Here is an 11790-nt window from a genome sequence, read left to right as displayed (position 1 = left end):
AACCAGCCTACAATTCACAACCCCAGAGAACCTAGAAAACAAAGAGAACCCTAAAAGAGACATATATGGATCTACATAGGAAGGAGAAAAATACAAAATCTCCTGAGTAAATTGGGAGCATGGGTATCACAGGAGAGGGTAGAAGGGAAGAGAGGAGGAAGACAGGAGAGCGAATAAAATGTATAGCACATTAAAAAGAATTTTAAAAAAAGGAAAAAAAAAATGAAAAACGAACAAAGAGACAAACAAAAAGACAATGAGCATCATAGAGCCAGCCTCAGGGCCAATGTGACCAGAGGCTGTTATCTCATTAAAAATGCAACATATCACGAAGAGCAATGTGGAGAGGCATGTGATGGGGCTATCTTACAATCCCAGCACTGAGGGTAGTTCAAGGCCTGCCTGGGCTGCACAGTGAGACCCTGTCTCAGAAAATAAGTGAAGGGATGTTGTTCAGTAGCAGCCTGCTTGCCTCACATGTGCAGACTCTTGGGCTCAATACCTAACAATTAAAAAAAAAAAAGAAAAGGAAATGAGTAAAGGAAAAACTAAAACCAAAAAGAAACATGGAGAAACATTGGATGCCTAGAATTTTTTATTCCTGACACTCATTGGCTTCCTCAGGTTTCCTTGTCACACTGGCTTACATGGGGAAAGAAGCCATCCACAAGCTTGGGATAAGTAAACACCACAGACAAGGAGGCCTATGACACAGACTCCCCCAGACACTGGCATGTATTGGTAGCAGGAGGTTCCCTGTCACCCCAGCTGAAATCTTAGCCTATTAGCAGGTCTCCCTGAGTGATGCCATTGAGGCAAGAATCTTTGTGAGCTCTGGTGTGCTGTGTGCCTCTCCTCTCCAGGTGGCCTGGAGAAGAGCTTGCATCTTTCTCTTTTCCTTGGCAGTGGACTCCAGAACATTTCAAGCTCACCTTCCATATCTCAGGAGGCCTCTGTACATAGATGCTCGTTGCATTTCTCAGCATGACAGTTTACCCCAGTAGTCCCTGTACATGACTCCTGAAGTGTCACATCAGTCCTGGAGTTTCAGAGTGAAGGTCCAGCTTTAGAATTTGTGTGGGTGGTCCGAATCTTGTTGGGATCCCCCAGAAATTGTTATTCCCACTGGCCAAGAATAAGATGACTACCACAACTTAAAGCCAAATTTGAAGCAAGCCTAATTAAATACTGGTCAGGTAGATGAACTCAAGCCAGGTTCCCAGGACATCAATCACCAATCCTTCTTTAGGTAGGTGTCTGGTTTAATGTTATTCTTTGTAATAACCAGACTACCTCATGGTTTCACAGTTCTAATACCAAAAGAAAAGTTCCCTTTAAAAACAACAAAAATGTTAGAAATAAAATCACATTTCCAAGAAAAGATTTTTCATCACAGGAAAAGTCTCATTTTATTGCTAGTATTGTTCTACAATGCAGCTTTAAAATGTCTTTGCAATTAAAATGTAAGCACTAAATTGATCTATAAATTCATCCATCTTTTGTTTGATCTATTTTTCTTCTATAAACACAAACAATTTCTCATTTAGGTTTGCAATATATAGTTTTGTTATATTCATACAGGGTTTTTGAATAGTTCCACAAATGGTTGACTAATTTCTATTTATTAGGGATGATTAAAATGCAATGCATATTAAGGCTGAGCTGGAGAAAATGAAACAAGGACTAATTATTTGCTAAGTATATAGTAGAACAGAAGCAACAAAGAACAGAATATGTATGTGATCTTAATTCTTGAGAGTATTTCATATTTGTATTACTGATTAGGCATCTTTATTTTACATTCACACATATTGTGAGACATGTGTAACTTTTTCAAATATTGATTTTATATAATTGGTTTGCACTCATTGAGAATCATGAAAATAATTCATCATGTGCTTAAATTTAGCAATTCTTATAGTTTACCAAGTGAGAGAATTGGACTTTAAGTCCTAGTTTGTTTATTTTCTTTTCCGAGCTGCATAATATACTACTTACTGCAGTTCTTATTTGCTGTGTTTTTAAAATTGTAATATCCTGAAGTTTTTGTTTGTGGAATTTATTTCCAATTGCTCCTTAAGAAGTCCTTCATTGCTACAGCTACATTTCTAAGTGACTGAGCTACATTATTCACTGTTATTTTCTTAGAGGATTTACCACTATTTGTAAAGCTTAAGAACAGCCTTTTAGATCCTGAATGAAAAATGAGAAGGAAGAGAGAACTTATTTCTCAGGTCTCTTTCTTTTACCAACTTATTCAGAACCAGGTCTTTGTTTCATTTTGTTATGTCCTTTGTTTTTTCCAGTCCCGGGTATCTGCCCCAGAGCATACTTAATGTTGGATAAGAACTTGATCAAATGAGCTCTACCTTCAGTCCACAAATAGATACTTTAAAAAGGAAGCTTGTATCGTTAACAGTCATTTCCCCAATTTTATTTTTAATTCACTATTTGTGAGTGGGGTATGCATGTAGGTATATGCATGATACAACATGAATATAGAGAAGTCAGAGAACAACTTTCATGACTTTGTTCTTTTCTTACATTGTGAATTCTGAGAATCAAATTTAGGTAGACAGGGTTATGAGGCAATTGCTTTTATCATCTGCCAGCCCAATTTTCTCAACATCTTGCATTAAATGTATTATCTTAAACTCGAGCTATTCAGTTTCCTATAAAATGTTTCCTTTTTACTTCAGAGATTTTGCACATAATATTGAAAAATACACGTGCATGCAAATGATATCTATTTACTATGATTAATGTGGTAATGAATGGCAGCTATTATAAGTGTCAGTATGCTTGGAGGCCATTAAGGATGGACTTCTCCACTCATAATCAGATTCTGATATTACCTTCCTTTTTCCTGTTAGATACCAATTTTCAAAAGGCGAAGCAACATCATTACTTACAGATTTAAAATATCATAAAAGAGGAAGATAGATGTGTCAGGGGTTTTGAGATGATGGTATAGAAAAAGATACTTCTTCCTTGACAAGAGAACAGAATTTGTCATGTACTTCAGGCTCTGGATGTATACATAACATTTTAAAACTACCCTAAATATTACATATATTTGTCCACTTCCTTAAAAGTGAATCCTACTGACCTTTACAATTTCCTGGCTATGGGAATCACCCTTCAAAAAATCCAGTTTACCCCATGAAATGTGAAAAGACTAGTAAGAGTAATTATCCCCTTAGGGAGATAATGTGCTTCCACACTCAAAGCCCTTCCATTTATGCAGTTGTTCACAGATTCTTCTTGCTTATCAGGCCCACTTTTGAATTGTAATTCAAACAGCCTAGTCCCTCCCCTTCTTTATAGTCCTCAGAGGATGGCCAAAATCTATGTCTGCTTGTTTGATACTTTGAGCATTCTCATAATATCCTTGAAAACACTGGATTCCCCATCCAGCAACTTGCTTACCCTTATTTCTCTTATTTCCCATTTCCTGCATTCATGGACCCTGTTAAGACCCTTTGAAGGTTTCTGTTACAGTATTAAAATGGCTTGAGAAAAAGCATCTGGGGCAGGGGCGCTCCATAACACAGTCCTAAATTAATGGAAGTCAGAAAGACCCAAACAGGGAAGGAACCTGTGATGTGGGATTCCCCCTCTGCATGCTGTAATTACCATTGATAAATAAAAAAAATGCTTTGGGCCCTTATCAGAGCTATAGGGGAACAGAGCTAAGTGGGGAAAACTAAAGTAAATACTAGGAGAAAGAAGGGCGGAGTCAGAGAGAAGTCATGGAGCCCCACTGGAGCCAGACAGAACATTAGCCCTTAAGCCACAGCCACGTGGGGATACACAGGTTAATCAAAATGTACTTTTTTGTCACTGTGGCAGCCAGTTTCTATTCACAACAAAGCTCCAGTCCATCTTTTAATTTATTTTGAAAAATTCCTGACATTACAGAACTAAACTAAAATGTATTAATATTACACTCTTACATTTCCATGGCAAACACATATTCATGAGCCAAAAAAAAAAAAACCCAAAAAAAGGAAAAGGGGGGAGAAGCTTATAAAACTCAATATGGATATCTCAGCGTAACTGCTGAACACAGAAAGGATTAAAACGCTTTTAATTAAAAAATCATGAGTGGATGATAAAGTGTGTAGAAACTGAAAATTTATAAACTATTTAAAACCTGGAATCGCTGACTGTTCAGAAACTACACAGATGGATCATGGGTGGTGGTGAACAGCAGAAAGGGATTATGGGTGAATCTGTACAGTTCTAGCTGCTCCCCATGCCACCTGTCTCCGAGGAAAGCCTGACACTGATTAGATACTGAGCCAGGCTGATGCTGGCAGCAGACCCAGTGATGGTGACCAGCCTATCAGTAGATCCTTCCACTGGGTTTGCAATTTTGATCTGCGCCCCAGACATCTGACGGATCTCATTGATTTTGGCGCCCTGACGCCCAATTATGTAGCCAATCAAATTATTTGGAATGGTGAGTTCATGAGAAGTAATTTGAGCAGATGCATCCAAACCCCAATAGCCTTTCACCTCTGGAGAGCTGGATTCAATGCCACTGAATCCGGTATTGCTATGGGTCATGGGAAAATGAGACTGTTGCATTGCCACCTGGTGCAGCTTGGTCAAATCTGGCTGTGGAATGGCATACTGTCCTTGAATGGTATAGGCCTCTAGAGGTGGTCCCTCCAGGTCAGGGTTGAGGCACATGGATGGGGTGGTGTGGGGAAAGCTCGCACTGTCACTGCCTGTTCTGTACCTTTCCTGACCACTTGCAAAGATGACTGGAGAACTCGAGGGCTTGGGCCAGTACGGGATGGTCATGCCCTTGGGGCGGGGGGACTCCAACATGACCACGCAGATCTGTTTGACACACTCAATGATGGATGGCGGAATGCCAACAATAGTGATTGCCCGCACAGTTGAGCTGGGGAGCATATCCCCTGCCACCTGGACCTCAGCCCCTGTACTCTCTTATTTCCTTGATCTTGCAACCGCCTTTTCCAATGAGAGAGCCACACTGACTAGCAGGGACCACGAGCCATAAGGTAACTGGGGGTCTGCTGGCAGCTGTGCTATTGGTCATAGAGCTGCTTATGTCCTCTTCCAGTTTATCAATGATCATAGCAAACGCTTTGAAGATGGCATTAGTCGGTCCAGCCAAAGTGATAATTCTCTCAGGACAATTCCCTTCTGAGATGTTGATACGTGCACTACTCTCCTTGCACATCTTCTTAACAGATTCTCCTTTCTTTCCGATGATACTACCAACTTTCTTTCCATGCATAAGTAGCCTGATAGTAAGAGTGACATCTGATCCACCTTCAAGCACACCAGTGTTCATGTCTAGTAGTTATAGGGAGCTGGACTTTCGAGTGGTGAAGTCTTTGGTCACGGGTGGAAGTGAATGGCAAAACTGGAGGCTCCACTTGACTGAGGAGAAAAGGGGAGCAGGCAGGAAGGGGAAGGGCGGGAGGCCAGGGGTGGAACAATAGGGGCCAGCGGGAAGACAACCCCCCACCACTGCTGGCGGGCGGAGGAGGGGGTGGAAGGGGAAAGAGACCCTGGGGTGGGTGGAGGGCTGACTGGTGGGCAGGCAGGAGAGGGTGCAGGCTGCGGCTGCTCCTGCTGCTGCCTCTGCTGGTCTGGGCAATAAAAATGGGTTTAATTAATATATAAGAGTTAGCCAATAAGAAACTAGAGCTAATGGGCCTAGTTAATTTAATGGGCCAATGATTTAATTAATACAGTTTCGTTTCATACAATATACTTATGATTTACCTAAGAGATAATATCATATCCTTCTGAGTCTTTGATGGAGTTGAAGAATTTATAGTTATAGTTATATTTTTCCTTAGTTATGATAAAAGATAAAGTAGATATAGATATTGTAACTGTAATTCTTGCTTGACAACTGTTTTGTTATATACAATTTTACTATGTTAAAGATAAAGCCTTCCTTTTGTTTAAACAGAAAAGGGGAAATGATGTGGGAGGTCCTTCTGTCCATGTGTTGCTTTTATTGGTTAATGAATAAAGAAACTGCTTTGAGCCTATAGCAGGGCAAAACTTAGGTAGGTGGGAAAGACATAACTGAATGCTTGGAAGAAGAAGGCAGATTCAGAGAGATGCCATGGAGCCGTCAGAGCTAGACATGCCAAAACATTGTCAGGAAGCCACTGCCATGTGGCTATACACAGTTTATTAGAAATGGGATAAATTAAGATATAATAGTTAGCCAATAAGAAGCTAGAGCTAATGGGCCAAGCAGTTCTTTAAATAATATAGGTTCTGTGTAATTATTTTTGGTGTAAGCTAGCTGGATGGCCAGGATAAACAAGTGGCTTTTTGCAACAGTCTGTAACTGTATGTCCCTAACAAAGGGCCTTACTCTCTATTTTTTGAACATCACAGAAAGGATAACAGGGGAAAAGAATGAGAGGTGATTTAAAGAATTTTTAACAGTGTTTTTCAAGGGATAAAGTTGTTGTCTCCAATTGATTGAGATAACAAAGAAACAAATGTTTTGAAGCAATGCCCACATGCTGTGTCCATTATATATTGTGTATATTCATTTTTATTATGCTGCTATAATCATATTTGCTGGTTTCAGCAAATGAATACATACCACATGCATTGCTTTTTGGGTCTTGGACATACAAGTGTATATAATTTAAGATTACAGCTTTGCATTTAGATTTTAAAGTTGATTACATGGGAAATCCAAGGCAAACAAGGTTGACTGTTACACTGTTCTCTTAAAAGTAGGTTTAAACAAGCAGACAGTGCATACAGAAGGGTAACAGTCTTAAACCTTAAATGGCCTTGCATTATTGACTTAGTCTAGCAATTTTTTATCATATTACATTGCTACACATAATTGCAGAAACAAACTTTTTTCAAGTGACATATGGTTTTAAATACCATGCTATTCTATTCTGTCTCCCCCTTGAAGAGAAAGAATTTAAATTCCCTTTTCTGGAGTATAGTGACATATTTCTAATATATAGCATATCAAAAGGTGACATATTTCTTGTAAAATTAAATTTTAAAAAAATTATTTTTTTCTCAACTGTAATTTTGTCTGAGTAAATTTTTCTCATTGAATTAAACTGCAATACCATGAAGACCCTTAGAAGAGAAAAGTAAGCTGCTATATTTCAACTCTTATAAATTATTATTCAGCCTTAAAAATAGAAAAACAGGCTGGAGATATGGCTCAACTATTAATAGAGCACACTACTTTTATAAAACTCTCATGATGGGCAACCTACTGCTTGTAACAAGCTTCAGAAAATTGATACCCTTCTCTGGCCTTTCACAGGCACTCCTATATTTGTACAGATGCACAAACACACATTAAAAAAAGATTAAAATATACTTTTGTTTTGTTTTGTTTTGTTTTGTTTTTGGTTTTTCAAGACAGGGTTTCTCTGTGGCTTTGGAACCTGTCCTGGAACTAGCTCTGTAGACCTGACTGGTCTCGAACTCACAGAGATCTGCCTGCCTCTGCCTCCCGAGTGCTGGGATTAAAGGCGTGTGCCACCACTGCCCGGCTAAAATATACTTTTTTAAAAAAGGAAAATTCTGTCATTGGCAATAATACAAATGAACTTTGATGTTATTTATGTTGAATAAGCCAGGTACAGAAAGATAAATGATGCATGGTTGTACTTACATGTGAAATATCACAAATTTGAACACTATGATTGGAGGAAGTAGGGAGACATTATTCAGAAGAGAGAAAATTTCAAGCAGACAGTAAAATGTGTTCAAAAGGTCTATTGTATAACACTGTGACAACAGTTAGCAATGTATTGTGTATTTGAAAGTGGCTGAGGATGGGTTTTATTTACATACCTCATGCCAAAAAGTGGTGTGAGAAAATGGATTCACTTATTAGCTCAATTTAAGCTTTCCTCTATGCACACATATTTCAAACATGTTGGGCACAACAAAATACTTTTATCTCTTAAGTAACAAATATTAATATTAAGATATCATGAGAGAGAGAAGGAGGGAAGGAGTTGAACTATAAAGCCTCTTGCAAAGAGCCACAGATACAAAAATGAACTTGGAAAAAAATTACACTAAGTTGACTGGCCAATGAACCACACTGATCCTTCTGCCTCTACCTCACAAATGATGGGTATAATAATAACCTTGTTTTATTCATCCTACATTTACTAAAATTAATGACATCAGTTTGTTCTGTGTGAATCCATATAACTATCATCTGTTGATATAATTTGATATAATTTTTTATTAAATAACATAAATGAAAAATTAAGATTCCAGATTTTTTTTGAGAAATTGAAAAAGTAAACTGAGATCTGAAAAAGGAAAAGATGTAAAAGGAATAGTACAGACAAAAGTAGTAATTTGATAATATAAGTGATACAAAATCATTTTTATTCATTTATATTATATTAAATGCATAGTATATAGATGCATTATAGTGTATTAAATCCTGTTTTAAGAGACAGAAGTCAGTCATTTTTCAATAACTTGCAACATATATTTTCTCAATTATTTATACTAATTTCCTAAAAAATTTTTGTAATTTTTTAATAATCAATTTTTATTATAATATAGTTTCTCTTATTCAGTATTTTTAATCATCATTGGATAAGAATTAAATTTATTGAAATTCATGTCCATAAGATTTACAAGCTTTTATGGGGTTAAATGTATATAGTATAAAACTAATTAATATCACAGAATTTATTTGAAAGAATCATTTTAATTTTACCTGGTAAATTGGAAAAATAAATAGTCATTCTAAGAAGGACCATAGTTAAGTCTTTTTGGAATAGATCTTCTTTTTTTTCAAAAGTTTTAACTTAGATAAATTTCCTCAAAATTATTTTTCTAATATCAGGATATGGGCATCCACAATATGATGTAGGGTAGAAGAGGTTACTCTTCGACCTTGCATAGCACTTTGTTAACCACTTTTTTTTCAAATGGCCATTTCTTTTGTTGCTAGATGGCAGATTTGTAGGAGAGTGGCATCCAAAAATTATTACAACTGCAGCTGTATTTCATGCAATTGTTGAAGAGTTTCCTCTGTTCAAGGATTTCAAAATACTTTTCAATGGTAAATTGCCTTTATAATATTCTCTTTTTGAAAAATATAAAATCCAAAGCATGAAGAGTTGTAGTTTACCAAGGTCAGCTATTAATTTTCTTCACCAATAAATTCATTGTTCATCTACTAAATTCTGAACACTTTTTTGAGTGCAGTGAAATCTTAAGAAATAAAAAAGCAAGTTTTCTTAAATCAGACGTTTGGTTTAATGCAAAGGGGAAGAACCAAAGAAATTAGGTACAGGTATAAAGCATTTATAAAGCAATTATAAGTCATTCCCATTAAGTGATTTAGCTTTTAGTGTGTGTGTGTGTGTGTGTGTGTGTGTGTGTGTGTGTGTGTGTGTGTGTGTGTGTTTTAAAGGTGGTGCATAGAATGAAGTTACATTGTATAATTAGGATCAATGACCCTGGGAAAGTTTTTAATGAGTGAGGCAGATGTTTAGGGCTGCAAAGTGGAAATGACATTCTGGGCAGATTAAATGGCATATTTAGTGGGACAGAGGTCAAAGAGAGCAAACTTTATGCATGGGTTGACCTTCACTTTTGTCAAATATAAGCAAAGGCTGCATAGTCAAATAAAACCAGACACCCTTCAGTAAAGAGATGAATCTCTTTCAAGAAGAACATATGGAGCAAAGATATGGGAAAGAAATGATGACAGGGTAAATTTCTTATTATAATACAAGAAAAATATGAGGAAGGGCTTTTAAATAATTTATGCATTCCATTTTGAACATTGCCAATCAAATCTCCAGAAAGGAATCTAAGAATCCATAGAAACCTTGAACATAACACAATGTTTTGCTACCCTGCATGAAATTATGTAAGTGGATGTGACATATCAATTTATATAAGTTTTATTAATTAATAAATATTTCTATAATACGAAGAAAGTAATAGAGTCAAGGCATTATCATATAGTGTCAATGATTATATGTTAAGAGAACTTTATAGAGAGTTCTGTAAAGTTGATGTTCTCTGGGGCTATGTACAATTTTACAAGTTTCGGTCTCTGGTCTGATCATCTGTTCTAGAGCCAACTTGATTGATAATTAGGACAACGATCTATATTAAAATTTAATAAACTTCCCCCTGTAAAACAAGTAATACTTCCTAGGATAAACTATTTCAAATCTGTTTATTACTGTAATGTGGCTTTATTTGTTATCCAGCCATAAAATTTTTAACAAGCAGGTCTTACAACATATCCTCTGGTATGTATGTAGTATTTTATTATATTTGCTCATTTGTTAAATTATTGTTATATATTATTTGATGACCAGGCAAAACAGCCAGGGAAAGAAATGAAAAATATATCATTGAAAACATGTGTAAGACATTGTATAGAAGGCTTTCTTTTGAAACACCAACCAGCTCCCAAATAAAAATGTTGCGACTTATATTAGTCATTAATACTTGACTTTAGCTTATGCTCATCCTACTACCTCTTATAACTTAAATTAACCTGTTTCACTTCATCTAAGTTTGGTCTCATGGACTCTTTTTTTTTTACCTTTCTTTCATTCTATAAATGCTACTAGAAGTATGACTGGCAGTCAGCTGTTTGACTGTCTGACTCCCTGATTCTCGTCTCTTTTTCCTCATTCTTTCCTTTTTCTCTTCCTACTTATTCTCTCTGCCTTCCAGCCCCATCTATCCCTTGATGTGGGATTCCACTCCATATGCTGTGATTACCATTAATGAATAAAAAAACTTCCTTGGCCTGTTGATAGGGCAGAACTTAGGTAAGTGAGGAAGACTGGACTGAATGCTGAGAGGAAGAAGGCAGAGTGAGGGAGACATCATGGAGTCACAGGAGATAGACATGCTGAAACTTTGCTGGTAGGTCATGACCTTGTTGTGATACACAGATTAACAGTAATGGGTTAACTTAATATGTAAGAGTTAACCAATAAGAAGTTAGAGCTAATGGGCCAAGCAGTGATTTAATGAATATAGTTTCTGTGTGATTATTTTGGATCTAAGCTAGCTGAGTGGCTGGGACAAACAAGCGACCCCTTCTTCAACAATCTCTCTACTGTCTAGCTATTGGCCATTCAGCTTTTTATTATACTATTCAGGTGCCTTAGACAGGCAAGGTGAAAAAGGAACACATCTTTACACAATTAAACAAATGCAATATAAGCAAAGGTGACACATCTTTCCATAGTTAAACAATTATTCTGAAACACAAACAAATTCAACACATCTGTATATAGTTAAACTAATATTCTACAACATTGTCCTATTGTTCTTTAGTTATTTACTCCCAGCTGTTCTTGAAATATCACCCTGTAACCCCTGGCATTTGTCACTTTCTTCTGATGCAGGGGAAATCAAGGTTCCTCTTGTGGATCATAGATTAAAAAAAAATTAATAACTTAAGAATAGACTCAAATGTTCAAGAACCCTTTTACTAAAATTTATAAGAGACTTCAGGGCAGTCAAACTGTAAACGTCCACAGGTGCTCAAAGAAGGATAATGAAGAAGATAATGAAAATGGGTATTCCATTTAAGCTGACATGGACATCCGCACATGGACAACAAACAGACAAATAGTGGGAAGTGATGCTTTAGAAAAATAATAATTAGGAAGCCAAATATGTTGGGGAAACACAAGTTTTAAGGAAAGCATTTTAAAAAAAGAGACAGATGGAAAAGAGAAGTTTCCCATTCTGAGTAAATTTTAAATGCGGGCAGACTTAGAA

General features: G+C 36.6%; 1 pseudogene; it reads right to left on the bottom strand.

Moving 5' to 3' along the window:
- Positions 1-4209: 4209 nt before the first annotated feature.
- Positions 4210-5332, bottom strand: LOC121441615 (annotated as a pseudogene).
- Between the last annotated feature and the right edge of the window lie 6458 nt (positions 5333-11790).

This window comes from Microtus oregoni, unplaced genomic scaffold (assembly GCF_018167655.1).
Source record: "Microtus oregoni isolate MIOR12 unplaced genomic scaffold, Mior012 000079F_ref0000094, whole genome shotgun sequence".
Taxonomy (NCBI): Eukaryota; Metazoa; Chordata; class Mammalia; order Rodentia; family Cricetidae; genus Microtus; species Microtus oregoni.
This window is presented reverse-complemented; position numbering and strand designations above follow the sequence as displayed.